The sequence below is a fragment of the Anas acuta genome, chromosome 11 (genome assembly GCF_963932015.1).
Source record: "Anas acuta chromosome 11, bAnaAcu1.1, whole genome shotgun sequence".
NCBI lineage: Eukaryota > Metazoa > Chordata > Aves > Anseriformes > Anatidae > Anas > Anas acuta.
This window is the reverse complement of record NC_088989.1, coordinates 10,294,503-10,310,643: the sequence shown is the minus strand read 5'-3', so window position 1 is coordinate 10,310,643 and position 16,141 is coordinate 10,294,503. Positions and strand designations below refer to the sequence as shown.

The window sequence follows — 16,141 nt, the reverse complement described above, 5'->3', positions numbered from 1 at the left end:
AGCAGCTTTCCCAGCCTCTGTGTAGTGTTACGTTAGGGGCTTCTGTTTCAGACTAGTAGAAGGGCTGATCTCCTGTGGTTGGTATATAGTTGTTATCATAGAACCATAGAATCAGTAGGGTTGGAAAAGCCCTCCAAGATCATCTAGTCCAATCATCACCATACTACCAATGTCACCCACTAAACCATGTCCCTAAGCACCACGTCCAACCTTCCCTTAAATACCACCAGAGATGGTGACTCCACCACCTCCCTGGGCAACCCATCCCAATGCCTGACATCTCTTTCTGAGAAGAAATTTCTTCTGATTTCCAACCTGAACTTGTGTTGTGTTCCTTATAAATCTGTTGCATTTCCAGTATCTCGTGAAATACCTATTTTGATAACGTCATTGAAGAGACCTGCCCAGGAAAATGGCTTGAGCAGGCCTTTTATTTCCTCATACGCTATGTGATGCAGTGTCAAAGGGTGAATTTGCTCCCTGGTTTTGACCAAGATCAATTTGTGCACTTCTGTATAAAGATGTTTACCTCTCCTTGTAATTCTTTCTATATACAAAGCTAAATGCTTCCTCTAATTAAGCTTCTGTTATCGTTTGTAAGCTGGGGTCTGATTTTTTTTTTTCCTTCTTGGGGATGGAGTGGATGCCCAGGTCTGAGAGCTGCAGTCAGACCAGTCTCATAGGACAGGATCTGACAGAATCGGACAAGCCATTGGGTCCTTCCAGCCCTGTATTCCTGAAACACATACTGAGTAAGAGCTATAAAGGGCAAGGGAACTCTGCTGGTTGCAGGCAGGGTAAGTTACTGTTCGTAACACAGTGTACTAACTATGAGAGGTATGTCAGACCTTGCCGGTGTAAATTGGCACAAGCTTCAGTGGAGCTGCAGTGGTCTTCATCAGCTGAGGACTTGTTCTTCAGTGCTTAGGAAGTTAGTAATTTTACGCAATGACAACAACAACAAAAAAAAATACAGTGATGTCTTTATGGGCCATTAGCTTATTCCTGACTTGTTAGCCATCAGTGTTACTTCCCTGGGGAATGTGTTTCACATCAGCAGATTTCTATACTACACCATTTGCTGATACGACCTTCCTTTTTTCCCCTCCCAGACCTTGATTCCTCCTTTTTTTTTTTCTTTCCTTTTTTTCAAGATGAACCTCTTGAACTTTTTTGCAAATTCCCCTTTCATGGTAGTTTTTCTTAGCAAGCTCTTGCCAGCCTTTGTACTCCTCCCCCTGTCCATCTGGCTGTGCTACTCACATTTAGACCTTTATATCTTCCCGTATAAATCCTTCAACCTTTTGGGGTTTCCTTTCAGTCTGTGGGATTTTTGGCTGTATTTCTGACCCATAGCATCCTGGGAGTAAATTGAACATAAGACGTGTCCTGTCTCTGTAACAAGACTAACAGCTTTTCTATCCATTTTTTTTTTTTAAACATCATATTCTGCTCCAAGCTTTGATCTAACTTTCTACAGTCCATTTAATGTCAACAGTTTGCAGTGATTCTGCTGTTAAAATATGATTCTATTAAAATATCTTTCATGTTATTCCCCTTTTCCCAAACACTTCTGTTTGCATTCTTAGAGATTTTTTTTTCCATTTAGTCCCTAGGTTTATGAACTCCTTTTGAATTGTGTTCTCCCTGCCTTCCCTGGTGTTTGCAGCACCTCCTGATTTAGATTAAACATCTCTGAATTTAATTAGTGTGCTCTCTACTCTCATTCAGATCATTAAATTGGTCCACCAGGAGCAAAGCGAAGGATGAGCCCGGAGCAATATACACCTGTGCAGAGGATCAGACAAATGAACAGCAATAAGCATTAACAGAGAAATTGTTAATATCAATACACTACTTTCCTGGGGAGAGTGTTGATGGGATCTAAAGCCAGGCAAAATGATACATGAATGTTTAGTCTCAGGTGGCATCTTTTGCAGATAAATTTGGATTAAGCTGCAATAAATTCATGGTCCTGCCTGTTAAAGCTGTCAGCAAAGTGTGAGGAGTCCAGCCAAGATGTAACACAAGAATGGATTAGCATCTCTCAGTCTCCCTGGGATAACACAAACTATAATGTAGCTGCATTCCTGGGATAGAAGCAGGACATCTGAATGACGGAATGCAGATGTCACCAAAGCGTAAGCTTCAATTAAAGACAACTCCGATGCTCTGGAGCAACATACGTGGATGCACCGAAAACCCTCTGAGAATGACAAGAGAGAGAAACTGAAACATTTTTAGCTGAGTTTAGTTGTATATTCTGGCCTCTTGGGCCATGGCCAGACTGCTGCCAGTGCTAAGAGAGCTGTGTTTTGATTGAATTCTGTGACAATCAATAGATTACAAGGGCAAATTTTTATGTTCAGCAAAACAGCGAGTACCATTTGGAGATGGATTACCCTGTACCTTCTATCCACGTATGCCTGGTACATGTTTCATTATTAACATTCTTCACAGATGGATCAATAGACCTATCGATCTACTGAACAGGCTAAATTTTTTCTTTATCATAGTAATGAGAGCTCACTGATGTCTGAATGTCTTTGTTTTGCTGTGCAGTGTTTTTAACTTTAACTCCACTCAAGAGTTAAAACAGTAGCTAATCCAAGCTCGTCTGTTTTTCATTTGGAAGTTTTGGGCATCTATTTTGTGAATGAAAGCACATAGCCTAACAGATAACCTTATGTGCCTCCTGGGGACTACAGGGAGTTATCTCAAGTGCAGCATGAACACCTAGATGTCAGTAGACTATAAAAATCCAGGCCACAGAGAAACATTAATAGGATGCATATCATGGCCTTGACCTTCAAATATAGACAAGAGCAGCGAGTGAGAATATGAGGTCATGCTAGAAAACACCAGTGCACCAGTTTTGATAGCCACCATCCACTATACCGAAATCCCTGTTGATTTGCTGTTCTTTTTTTTCTTTTTTCCCCACCTGCTGTGGCTGAATTCAGATGGTGAAGCAGCAATCCCATGGCTCTGGGTCAGCAAAGGGGGGAAATGACTCGCTCTCTTGCGTGGGGCAGAGGAATGGTGGCCTTCTGAAGGACCTAGAGGCTTGCTGAGGTAGCCAGTTAAACAGGATTATTCAAGGTAATATCAGAGGTGATGTTATTGATACAAGTGGAAAAAAAATACACAGCCTGCTTTAATTTTTTTGTCTAGTGGGAATGATTGAGGACTGTTTTGTGTGCTTCTTCATGGAAGGCTGCAGTTAAGAAAGCCGCTGAGGGTTGCTGGAGGTTCAAGTGAGGGAAGCAAAGAATTTTTGCACTCTGTGGTTGTGTTGAGGGAAGGATTTGGCAGCAGACAGGCACACTGTAAAATTGCAAAGCGATGGAGACAGAGCTATAGTGGCAACATAGAATGAGTTGAAAACTTTTCTTTAGGCTCAGACTATAAAAAAAAAAAAAAAAAAAAAAAGGAAAGCAAGTTTGACATTTATGTCTCTTTCATTTTTCCTCTAAAATAGACTGCTTTTTCCTCCAGAGTTTCTGCAGATGTAGGCACGAGTAGCAAATGCTCCAGCTGCAGATTTAGAGGGCAAGCTGTCTAGGCAGTCATTATGATTCTTATTCTAGAACCAGCTCTACAAAGTACCCACCCTCAGAGAGAAATTGTTAGGTTTCAGCACATCTTGTTTTCTAATTTACTACCAGAGGAAACTTCCCAGGCTGGGAATTCGGTTTGCCGCACAACTGAGGAGGGGACTGAGAGCTAAGGGGGGGAAGCATGACGTGTGTAGACAAGATGAAGCAAGTTGCAGGCTTTCCACCTGCCCATTGTTAGCTTGCATACTTGAGCAAAACCAAACCACTACCAACATCTAGAGACTTGTATCCTGCAACACTCCTTTTCTGTCTTCCCTAGAGTTTTTGAGAGGCTGCACCTGACCTTTGTATGGGCTGACTCTAGATGTGCCAAGCAAGCAGTTCAGTAACAAGTTAAGTGGAAATAATTATTTTAATTAGTGTAATTGAATTACACCGAAGTATTTGTGGGGACTGCTGTTCTGCTTCAGATAAATTGTTCAAACTGTCCTGGCTATATGTCACTCCTAAACCAACACATTATGTAGGGGCTTAAGAAGGGAAAGGAGATTGGTTGGAAAAATGCTCGATTAACTTCAAATTTCATAACAGCATGAACACAGGATGGATTGCAATAGGTTTTAATTGGACAGCAGATTATTATTTTTTTTCTTTTGTAAGTTGTCATCACATGCACCTAGCTTTCTCAGGGAGTCATAAGGTTATAGGTATTTTCTTAACCTTTGTTTCTTGCTTGTCATCAACAGCTGAAGTCCCATCACCATCAACTGTGGGCAAAGCACAGCTGCCCTTTACATGGGACCTTACCTTTTAGCAGGAACAAATTGATCAGCTGTCTGAAATGCTGAAGGTCCTCAGTCAGCTTAAATTATAAATAGTGGAGATCAGAATGAAAGATGCCTGAAAATTTGGCTATTTTTCTTTTGCAGTTAAATTGTTGCATCTCAGAAGGTATTTGATTGCAAGTGATTACATCTGCTTTCAATTAGCAAAGGAAATAACAAGCAAATCATCAGTGTTTCCCTCCACAGCAGTCTTTTGAGGAAGCTTTCCATAAGCTATGTACTTGACAGCATATGTAGCACTAATACTTGGTATGACTGTTTCTTCTCCTGCAAGGAAATGTGATTGTCACTAAGGAAACCCACTGTATACAATTAATTTGTTGTAGCACAATCCATTTTGCTTCAACAGATCAGACTTGTCACTTGGTGGTGGTGGCTGAGATCAGTCAGCATCAACTGTGAGCACACCCAAAGCGAATTTCAGCATTGGTTTCGATTCCTTGGCTTCTGTCTGTGCGTTGTTTATGTTGGGACTGAATTTGACTCTCACGTGTGCTGTCCTTTTGTTCCTGTAAATCCTCGAACTGAGGTTATGACGGGTGATATAGCCAATGCCTCCTGACCTCAGTGATATCATAACAGGTTACTCGAATGCTACCTGAAAGTCTGTTTGTGATGGCCAGAGTAAATGTTTGGTGAAGATAAATACCTGGATGGTAAAACTAAATGCCCGTTGGTTATCTAAGGATGTGCAACAGGGAAAACACTAAAGGAGTTGTAAGAATGGTTTATTCACATGGGCATACAGTGTTTTATTAAACATGCTAAGTTTGGGGTATGATAGAGCCTTTCTTTTTATTACATCCTTAACAGTCAAGTGAACATGGATTTAGAAGAGTGGAATGTTTTAAGCAAACATTGCTGACCTAGATTTTCAAAATGGGTGAGCTTGAGGATACTGTCTTCATTTTATGCCTTGTTAACTTAGCCTGTTCTTAGGAGTTTCTATGGAAACTATTTCTTCTTTAGTGATAGACAGAAACTTTTGATGGTTCAAGTAAGAAGACAGTAGCATGAGGCAGTAGGGCAGAGAATGTAGGGCCCTAACGGAAAAAGACAATGAATGAACTTTGAACATAAACAAAGGAGTGATAGGAGACCATAAATGTCAGTGCACTGACAGCTAAATTGACTCAAGTTACTAACGGATGTGATAGTACAGACTTAACAGAACATGACCCTGTTCTGATGGTTAATGTAGTTAAGCTGGGCTCAGGATGGAATAACAGATCAGTCTGACTTTCTCCTTATATATGAAGAAGTAGGGCTCCAACCCAAAATTTCAAACGTTACTGCTGAAGGAGTATTCATGTTGCACCAAGCCTGCTTCTTCTTTGTGCATAAGGCATCTGAATGCATACTTATGTTAAATAGTGTGGTTTTTTTTTCTTTCTGATTGTGTAAGCACACAGTATTTTTACAGTTTCAGACTAAAACACTTCCATTTTGCTTTGAGACATTTGGATGCATTCCCTATAGTTTTACATCTTCTTAATGTGATCTCATAGTTTATAGGCCAAAAGTGATATAAAGCATTTAGATGCTTGTCACAACAAAATATTTCAGCAGAGCCAGACTGAAAATTATGCAGACAGCTGGGCATCAGTTAGAACAGAGTTGTGTAGGTGTGATTCTGGGTTTTACTATCATGAGATTCTGGACAAGCTATCTGATAAATTTCTGAAGCCTGTGTTTTCCAGTCTCTAAAGCAATATGATGATATCTAACTTTTTATTAAGTATTTATTACTTGCCAAACAGGAGGACTAGCAGCAAGTCAGAGGCCCTTGAATAGTACTATGGGTTAGAAGTAAATTAGCCCTATTCTTTTGCTTTCCATCATAAGAGTCTGTTATACCCTGAATATAGAATGCACTGTAAACAGAGCTGCATCAAACTGTTGAGAGGGGTGGCAGGATGTCAGAGCTTGTCTTTCTGCTCACAGGTTTAAGTTGTGGTCTTGTGGGTGGAACATGGGAGGTACAGAACAGCAGTGAGTCTGGCACAGCAGCCTCTGGAATACAAGCATCTATCCCAGGAGTCGCAGTTGGCAGTGTGAGGATGTGATGCTCATCCAGTTGAATTAAAAAGCTGGAATGTGAATCTGGCAAGCTTTGGATTGGTGTCCTAGAGTTTAAAAATGGCAACAGCCACCTGTCCTGTTACTGCACCCTGGGAGCCAGCAAATTGTAAGATGAACTGTAGGAGCTTTTAATCTGGTGCTGGTGGGACTTCGCTTGGAGCTCTTGCCTTGCGTTATTTAATGGATCATTCAGAGGTCATCTCTGCTTCCAGGGAGCTCTGCCCTCCACTGAAACAAAACCCACAAACCTGGAGACTACTATGCAAAATGTCAGCAGGGAAGAATTTGGAGCTGGATGCCTGTTCTGGTCTCTTCTGTCAGTACCAGACTGTGAGGTCTTTGCAGGAGCTTGGCAGGTGCCTTGCAAAATCAATAGCCCATTTATTCAGTTAAGCTGACAGTGGCTAGACTTTGTGCTTGTGTTGGTACATTCACTTATGAAGTTGTCTGGGGCTTACCAAAACCAGACAGTAATGGCACTGGGACCAGGCTGCCTGAGAGAGTGACACACAAAAAGCATACCTGGGGCCAGCTTGCTTTAGGGAGAAGTTTCTTGCAACCATTGACAGCTCATCTGGCCTCATACTGCAAGGGTTTTTCCCTTGCTTGTTCTTTGATCTAGTGCAGACAGGTTATTTCAGGGTATTCTAGTTATTTTTGAGCTTTCAAAGGATTGTGAGAGCACAGAACAGTACAGAGATAAAAATAACCTCCATTTATTTAATGTTATGGAGTGTATAAAACTGCAGTCACCTGGACTGTATGGGAAGGCCTCTGTTCATATTTTCATAATCGTGGGCCTGGTTATTTGTGAAACTCAGTTGCTGTGTGCAGCCTTGAGGATGAAATGCTGTTCCTCAATTCCTTAAGCTTAATTAAAATATTGTTAGGCTGATACATGGAAAACATTGCTGAAGCTGCTCTAGTACTGTAGCAACGTGATGTAAAAGGGAGACGTGAAGGTCGATAAAGGGGATTGCTGGGTCAGGAGTGCTACAAACGGCTTGGCAGTTGCTGTGCTCTGTGTATTTGTTGCCACATGTTTTCCCTATGTTCTGAATCAACCATTCCATACAAAATCCCTGAACTTGCTTCTTGTGTTTGAGCCTGAGCACAGCCTTGGCTTGACCACAGGCCAGCCGGCCTCCTCTGCCTGGTCCTTCACCTTCAGCGTCCTGCAGCTGATTGCACAAGGCAGACGTTCCCGGGGAACATCCCTTCTTCACATGGACGGGAACTGCCGTTACTCCGATTTCTTGGAAATCGGGCTTTAGGTGCACGAGGATTGTGAAACCGAGGCCGGAACATACTGTTTTACCAGATCTCCTCCTGGCAGCAGCCCCATCCATAGGCAGAAGAGCTCGTGCTGCGTTCTTCATCCTCCCAAATCCCCGTGGGTGGGGACAGTGGGATCTTTCAAGAGCGGGAATTGGTTAGCCCCAATTTCCCCACTTTGCTGGTGGTACAAACATCTACTACCCAAAGGCTATTTAGGAAGAAGCCTGTCATGATAATAAGTGAATATCAAAACCATCTTATGACCAAATATTATGAAATCAGCAGACCACAAGAAAAAAATAGCTGAAGTTGCTAGGGAAGATTCCTCCTTTGCTTTCATGTGACTGTATCTAATCCACCCTAGCCTGTCAAATTATTTGAAAGGATGTTATTACCTGAGTTCAGGACATAAATATTATAGCACCTCAGTACTTGCTAGCGTAGGTACAGTAAGGAAATCGTACACCAACAGGAGATTGGTGCTGGGAATGTAATTCACTGTTATAGCTCTTTAGGGATAGAGTTTACTGTAATGATCTTGTCTGAATTTTGAGAAGATTAAAATTAGGAAATCTTTAGGAACTAAATAAGGCTTTTTAAAATTATTAGTTCTGAGAAACAAGTACTTGCTATTAATGGGAACTGCCTAACTTCATTGCATCTGACAAGGAAAGAGTACCTGACCTTCTTTGTAAGACACCTAAAGCAGAGATTAGCCTTAATTATCCTCAATATTTGTCCTAGAAATTGTCGTGTTGGAAGCCCCAGGTACGCCCTAGGCTGTGGTGTTGGATGGGGTGTGGGGAGGAGTGCCCCGGAGGCACACTTCCCTTGGGCAGCCCTGGGAGGCAGTGTGTGCCCACGTCAGCCAAGACGCACCATGGGGTCAAAATCCCTCTTGTGCTTTCCCCTCCTTCCCTGAGATTAGTAATCAAGTGCTGAGCTTTACCACAAATAGCCTGTTACCGTCTTGCTTGGGTCAAGCGCAGGGCAGGGGCAGAGGCCGAGTTTGCCCTTCGCTCTCGTGTGCCACAGGGGACGAGGGCAGGTTCCTGCACCCGGCCCAACGTGGATGAGTAAGGAGAGAGGGAGTGGCAGGTTTCCCTGTACCCCATAATACCCACCTGCGTGAGTGGAGAGTCCAAGTGACAACTGAGCAGTTGCAGCCACCCCCAGATACCTCACTCCTTCCACAGAGCTCAGACAAAATGGTGAGGGCAGAAAATGGGTCAGAAGGAAGAAATATCTGGAGGAGGGAGGTGTTACCTGTGTGTGCGCTTTGCATGGCCCAGTGTAACCCCACTGATAACAGCGTAAGACAGATAGGCAGGGCCCTCTGAGATCTCAACTTTTGGACTTGGTGTTGTAATTCCCTATAAACACACTGAAACTTGCCTCTCTTTTTCAGGTCGTGGTGGTTTTAGAGCAGGGTTGTTCTCATCTGGCACCACCAAGGTTGGACTAGATGACCTTAGAGGTATTTCCCAACCTCAGTGATTCTCTGAAATGCTCACTTGGTGCTCAGAGTATGGAAGGTGGGGACAGACAACCTGAAGTGAATGTGTGACCACAGCGTAATGAGTTGTAATGAGGGTTATGTCATCATACTGGTTGTTAAGATTACGAAGATACACAGATTTGTTGTCTAAGAAGTCTTCAGTCACTGAAGAGTCTGGCTTGGTGCATTTAATTTCTGTGAGGTAGTGTCTCACCTGACCGTAGAACTGCCCTGGTTAAACATCTGTCTTCTCATGTTGCTGTAGATGTTTTGGAAATGTTCTCTCATAAGCCTTCACAAAAGCATCTTCCCTTTCGCGTCTGGAATTCAGCCCTGTCCTGATCAAGATGAATCCCATTCTCTGGAGCCAAGGAGGAAGAGTTTTATTATGACTTTATGTAACTTGAAATACTGAAAGGCTTGAAAACTGTCAGCATGGAAAACTTTGCAGCAGTATAAACCATCCAGGTTTCAGCGCAGAACAATTTATCCTTGTCATATGACTCTACAGGGCCAGCACACAAGGCACAGTTACTTCAGCTTTTTCATGATCTTTCTGGTCAATGTGATGAGTTAATTAAGAAATAAAATATCCCCTCAAAACCCAGGAAGAGGTATTTTAGACCAGCTTTGACACAAACTTAATCAGAGTTTACTGAAAGTCTTTTCAAATAGAATTGTAGCGTAGGGAAAGAGACAGGTGCCACTGCTCTGTAAGCAAACTAAGTTTAATTGAAGCCTGTAATGTCTTAAAATATTCAAGTTGTCCTTTTCAAACCTAGAAATCAAAATCCAGCTGTCAACTTGCGCTTGAACTATAAGCTTTCAAGGGCAGAGGGAATTTCTTTGTCTTCATAAAAGCAATCATCATGTGCACCGAAGCATAATGTTTTTGTTATTGGGCTACTCAATTTTTATTAAGATCCAGTAATTATACCAGGCTCCACTGTTTTCCTTTTAAAGAGTTTATTGTGCAATCTCTTCAAAACTTGCTTATACCTGCCAAGCTCACTGGGTAACTTTAATCAAGCTTTTTATGCCAAATTATTTTGCAAATCATCTCTGCATGAAAGATGTCATGAAGTCCACCTCTGCCAGGCCACCTAAGAGTTGCCCACAGCTTTAATTTTTGGGAAGAATGTATGGAGCATAAGATTTTTGGAAGAAATGGGGATTGTACAGTTTTGGGTTCAGGTATCCTAGGACGAACAGAGCTGAGGCTGGGATCAGGGTTCCACTCTTCCGAATAGCCACAGGTTATGACATATATTCTGTAAGTGTGACTGTTAGGAGAAATAAATACCATCTTGTAATTTTTTTGGTGAGGGAGATGAAAGCAAAAGGCCTAAGAAAGGTAAATTCTTTTTCACGTAGTGCAGGGAAATGGCAAAAAGCCCCAGGACTCTAAGATCTTCTTTCAGGTCACCAGTTGAAATCCATCCTGAACCAGCACTTTATCATAATTTCCCACAAAATATATCTGTTTACATACTACATTGCTGCACAGCCCTCAAAAGCCTGCTGGTGTTTATCGCTGTGAGCTCAAAAGTATTGCATCGATGCCCACTGCCTGTGAGAGCCCACCCCTTCAATGACCCCTCAGCAGCTGCCTCGTGGATGCCAGAGAACAGCTTCTCTCCATCAGCAGCATTGCTTCAAACTGGATAAATGTGAAGAGGAACGTGAGGGTCAACATGAGGAGTTACTCAGGAACAGGGACCATGCCTTAAATCCTCATTGTCCCTTGCTGTGCATTAGCTAACTCCTGGGACAAACCCCAAGTCCCTTCAGATCAGCCTGACGTGCGTGCGCTGGCAAAGCATCATGGATGCTTAGGCAACTGTTATCAGATCTCTGTTTATAAATATAAGATTTTGAATTTGGCTTGAGTGCTTAAGCTCACTAGCAGGCAGGCTCCCCACCACCACCAAACAAAAGCACAATAACAACCACCACGAACAATCACTGTTTCACCTCTCCCACATTAGCTATTAATAATGTTAATTTACTTCCTTTGAGGGATACCATATGGTCCCCTTCCTGATCCCTCTACAGGCATAAGAAAAAACTAAGGAAATTAGAGAGACTCCATAACACTGATGGCAACATCCAATGTCTTATCAGGCTTCCTGTTGTTGGGAGTATTGTTTTCCTTTAAAGATTAATATTTACAATGGTTACTTAGTTATCTTAGTTCATTTGGTGACCATTAAAGATTCCAGCCCTGAATGCGATGAATGAACCTCCTTTTATTTGTCCTTGATGACTTATTTGTCTTGTGCCTCGTCTGGCTGAAAATCAAGGAAAATAATTATTGGGTTGGGCTTTTACTGCCATTTCATATGAGGGCTCAAAGTGCATGTTTCTGTTTGTTTTAGAATGGGAGCCCTTACCCACTGCTTCTGCTGATGTATGCATATTTAGGAATATGTTTTGCGATTAGCCGTAAAGTTAACGTGGGTATTTTCCCGATTTTTTTATAAGCTGTATGCTTGGTTTTCGTACTCTTAAGGGAGAAAATGAGGGTATTTTGCATTTCATCCGTGACTGCAGCAGCTGCAGGCTCACTGAAGCAGTCGGTGAGAGGACGGTGCAAGCAGGCGCCGCGTGTCTGGCTGTTGGGCTTGGACTGGAGGAGTAACGGTCCAGGCCTGTCTCTAGCTTTCCCCTGTGCATCAGCATCAGCATCATCCCCTGCAAGAGGAAAGGAGATTTATTTATTTATTTATTTTTAATAAAAGCCCAAGCATACATCAGGAAATGGTCGTTCAGCATGGCACAGATTGGAGGCAGGGGTTAGGGTGGAGACCCCAGAGCTGCAGAAGCATTTCTAGGCCTCTTCTAAGCAGAAGGGATTTTGAAGTCACCTTGGGCTGTCCTCGTCTTTGCTAAAGAGGAGCACAAAAATATCCTCATATTCACAGGGGTATTGGACGCGGCCCTAGAGAACAGCAGCAGAGACAAACACGGCCCACATTGCAAACGACTGCATTTGAGACTCAGGCCCTGTGCAGCATTACAGCAGGGATGAGTGTGGGTACAGGAGCTGTTTTCAACCTGTCCTGTTTTTCTCTTCAGCATGGGTTAAGGATGCACCTTGCCTTTCCCAGAGGTGGAAGCTCCTGACAGCTCGTTGTCACCTTCCCAAAAAAAGGGATTTATTTCCATTTGTGCGCATGGAGGCCCCGCAAACGCACTTCTGCTGGTAACCCCCACACTGACCACCCCCCTGTGCAGCCTTTCTTCCCCAACCCATTGCCGTTTTCTCGGCTGAAGTCCCGTGGGCCAGGAGGACCAGCATTACGAGCAGGTCAGTCCGCAGCCTGCAGGGGCAGAGGGCTCGGCGGGTGTCGTGATGCTCATTTCGCAATGTCTGCGCGCTCGGCATGCGAACCACCAGACCCTCGCGAGCAAACCAAGCCCGTTCTCAGACACAGTTGGCTCCCAGAGAAGGGATAATTTATAACGGTGACATTTCCAAGGTTTCTCTCTTTTCCTTCTCCCCCTTTCCTCTCCAAGTGCTCCCCCTCCTCCCAAATGGTAAAAATGGGCCAGACCATCCCAGCTTTTATAGGGGGAGGTTGTTTTTCTCATTTCTTCGCAGACTGCTGTCTCATCCTGAAACTGCACATTTGATGTGCTTTTATAATGAACTCATTTACACTGTGACAGATGTTTTTGATATGATAAGAAACATGGCCCAGGGGCCAGTGGCGCTGTGGAGCCACTCATGTTTCTCACCTGAATTGCAAATGAGGTATCGCTTTCTTATCAGTTAAAAAACATGAGCAACTGCACGTATAAATAATATGCCACCAACTGCCAGCTGTTTGTGCCAATGACATTCTTCTGAAAAGAATAGATCCCCTCATCATCTGTTCTCTTCCCTCTTGCAGAAAATCTGGAGCTCTTCTGCAAGTGCAGCAGAAGAGATTTGTCTTTTGGCTTCAGATACAGCAGTGAAAATGTCTCTTTAAAATAATTCTGTATTAGCAAAAATAACTTCCATATTTGACACAGGTAATAGCTGATTTTTTGAGTGCTTCCTTGTCCTCTTTCTGCATATCTCTAGGCAAGAAAGAGTCAGTGCAGCTTTCTGTTTCCTAGGAATTCCGTTTTAAAGAATTCACCGTCTTTAAGTGGATTCAGGGTTTCCATTCTGAATGCTGTGGAAGAATGTTGCTCTGTTTAAAAATGCTTTTTTTTTTTTTTTCTAAATAAACATGAAAGATAACACTAAGTCATTTTTGTCTTGGTGAAAGGTTGGGCTTTTAGCTTCCCTGAATTCAGGGTGAAGTTAAAATGCCCCTGGAACCTCGGACACGGAAGCAAGCAGTTCTGCTTGCTTGGTAATCTTTATTAGTAAATTTTGCGGCGAACAGAACTTAAAAATACTGCAAGGTGAAATTGTTCAGGTGATTGATCAGCTTGATGTTTTCTTTGAGTAAAGTTGAAAAACGCTTTTCAGCGTTTTGCCAGCTACAGGCAGAGATGTATTTCTGTTGCAAATGACCTTCTGGGAGAGCTTGACTGCAGGGACATGATTCATTGGCAGCCTGCTGGTGACAGGCATGTTCCTATTGTTCTCAAACTCTGGTTTCACATTTCTCCTGTTAGATAAGCTGCAACCATTAACTACACAGTGAGCTACAAATAAAGTGTGATGTAAGAATTAAGCTTATTATCTGATTGGCAGCATGGGGCCACTCTTCCAGGTTAAGGGTTTGAGCAGATTTTTTTAACAAAATGATGCCTTTTCTTACAATTCAGAAAGCATTGTCCTCCCAAAAGATAAAATATGCTTTTGGAAGCTGCAGTGTATATATATAGTGTGAGCTATAAATAGTCTGGAGCTAGTTCTGCACAGTACCATGTGCAGAAATATTAAGGACAGATTCTGATCTTCAGGGCTATGCAGGAGGCTACTGAGAAACACCACATTAACGCCGTGGCTTTTGAATTTAATTTGGTGTTCAGATTCATATCAAGATCAGAATCTGGTCAGGGATTTTAAGTGTATTTTGAGGAACAAAGGAGTTTGGTGGCCTCTGCTTAATCTTAGTTTTAGTTGGAGATTACATATCAATTTCTAGAGCTATTGTTTGGGTCAAATACCAAGGCAAATGGATTCACTCTTAAATGAGGAATGGCTTGATTATCACGCTAGCTGAAAAATAGGTCCATCCACTCCCACTGTTCAGCTGCTGTAAATGGATGTATGTAAGGATTTAGAAATGGTTGCTATTCAGATCCTTATGAGGGTAAGATGACTTTCAGCAATTGAATGATTTATGATAATGTTGATATTCACACAGGCTATTCATATGGCAGGATAAAAGACCACAGTGGCTGGTCGGTCTCTTTCCTTGGGCACAGGCTGGTTACAGGCTGATGCTGGAAACAAGCTCACTGGCAGGAGCGTTATCTTCCCTGCTACAAAGGGGTGAGGGCCCAAAGGAGGGGGAGTGGAAAAATACCTTCTTGTATTGGCCTTGTGTTCTCCTTTCTGCTGTAAAATCATAGTGGGACAAAGCACGGCAGTTCTACTGAGGGTATACGAGGCAGGGTCAATGCCACGGTATTAACCTTACTTAGCAAATTAGTGATAAACATAACAGATCTTGTTTCCGCAAGGAATTTTACAGCACCTTCTGGTCATGCATTACAATCTGCTGCCCTCCCTTGTATCCTCACGTTTTGACAGGGAGGAGAAGGTCTGTTTGCACCACTTGTTTGTACCCCTTAATTTCGGTGCATTTTGGAGGCCTAATTCTGGGTACCTGAATCCTTCCTAACGTCAGGAAGAGTAGGTGCACCTAAGAGAAAGAAGCAGGCCACTTGTGCTGTGAGGCCTGAGGTAGAAGAGATGAATGCTCCTGGGCTTTGGTGGTACGTGGCCAATGGCCATGTGGTCAGCCCTGCTGAAGAATTTTTGGGGTTCAGTTCTTTGCAGCTTGCCACGCAGAGGGCTGCAGGATTCAGCAGAGTAGCTCATACCTGAAGGCATGCAGTTGGCTCCCAAGGATGGTGTTCCCTGTAAGATTCACACCCCTTTTAAAGGGAACAAACACATCAGCCTTTCCAGTCACCTTTCCAGTCACCTTTCCAGTCACTGCCAGAGCAGGCAGTTTATTTAACAAAGCTCTTAGTCACTCCTGGGGCAGGACTTGACTCCTAATTGCATTTGGTATCTGATACGCTGTCCCGACAGCTCTCAGGGGTTGTAGAAAGGGGGCAGAAGAGGCAAGAACAACTCATTTTGTACACTACTTACAGCTCATGAAGCACTGTAGAGGCGTCCTGCAAATGGGCAGCACTGAAATGCGCTGTGGTTGGGCCCATCGTTGGCACTGGGGATCAGAGCACGCCTCAGAGTTGCCTTCAAGGTGCTTTAATTCATACCTGACAGAAAGAAGGGACCTACAAGAATGCAAAAATCACTTTGTCCCTCTAAAACTGCAATGCCCCCCTTTTCATCCTTGCCATGCATACGCAACCAGGACTGCTGGGAACAGGTGCTGCCTTTCCACAGGTACACTGACACTTCCAGACCAGTGGCGTGTTATTAATTTCCAGTAATAAGCACAAGATCTGAAAGCAAACCAGTACAGCTCACTCAAATCCCACACTGTGAGCTCCTTCCACAGCCACCAGACACCAGCCAGGGGCAATGAGAGTCCCCGTTGCTCTTTCCCACTAGGTGACTGAGCCCATCCAGTCCGTGCCACCCTCTTGGCTTTCGCTCTGGCTGTCTGTGCCTGTGGGACATGGCCTAACCCCTGGCTGTATTGGTTGCCTCTTCTGCAGAGATGCATTTCATGAAACAATAGGAGCTGATCGCATACAACCCCAGCACTTCCTTCCACTTGTAAATGTTT

The 16,141-nt window shown here is 43.3% G+C and overlaps 1 long non-coding RNA gene across 1 annotated transcript in view; it reads left to right on the top strand.

Annotated features, from left to right (window-relative positions):
• Nucleotides 1–16,141, top strand: part of LOC137862321 (uncharacterized) — a 60,107-nt gene that overhangs the window by 25,547 nt on the left and 18,419 nt on the right. Inside the window, exon 2 of the long non-coding RNA XR_011100183.1 lies at nt 2,964–3,102. This is a non-coding gene — a long non-coding RNA (uncharacterized lncRNA). The remainder of the gene's footprint in view (nt 1–2,963; nt 3,103–16,141) is intronic.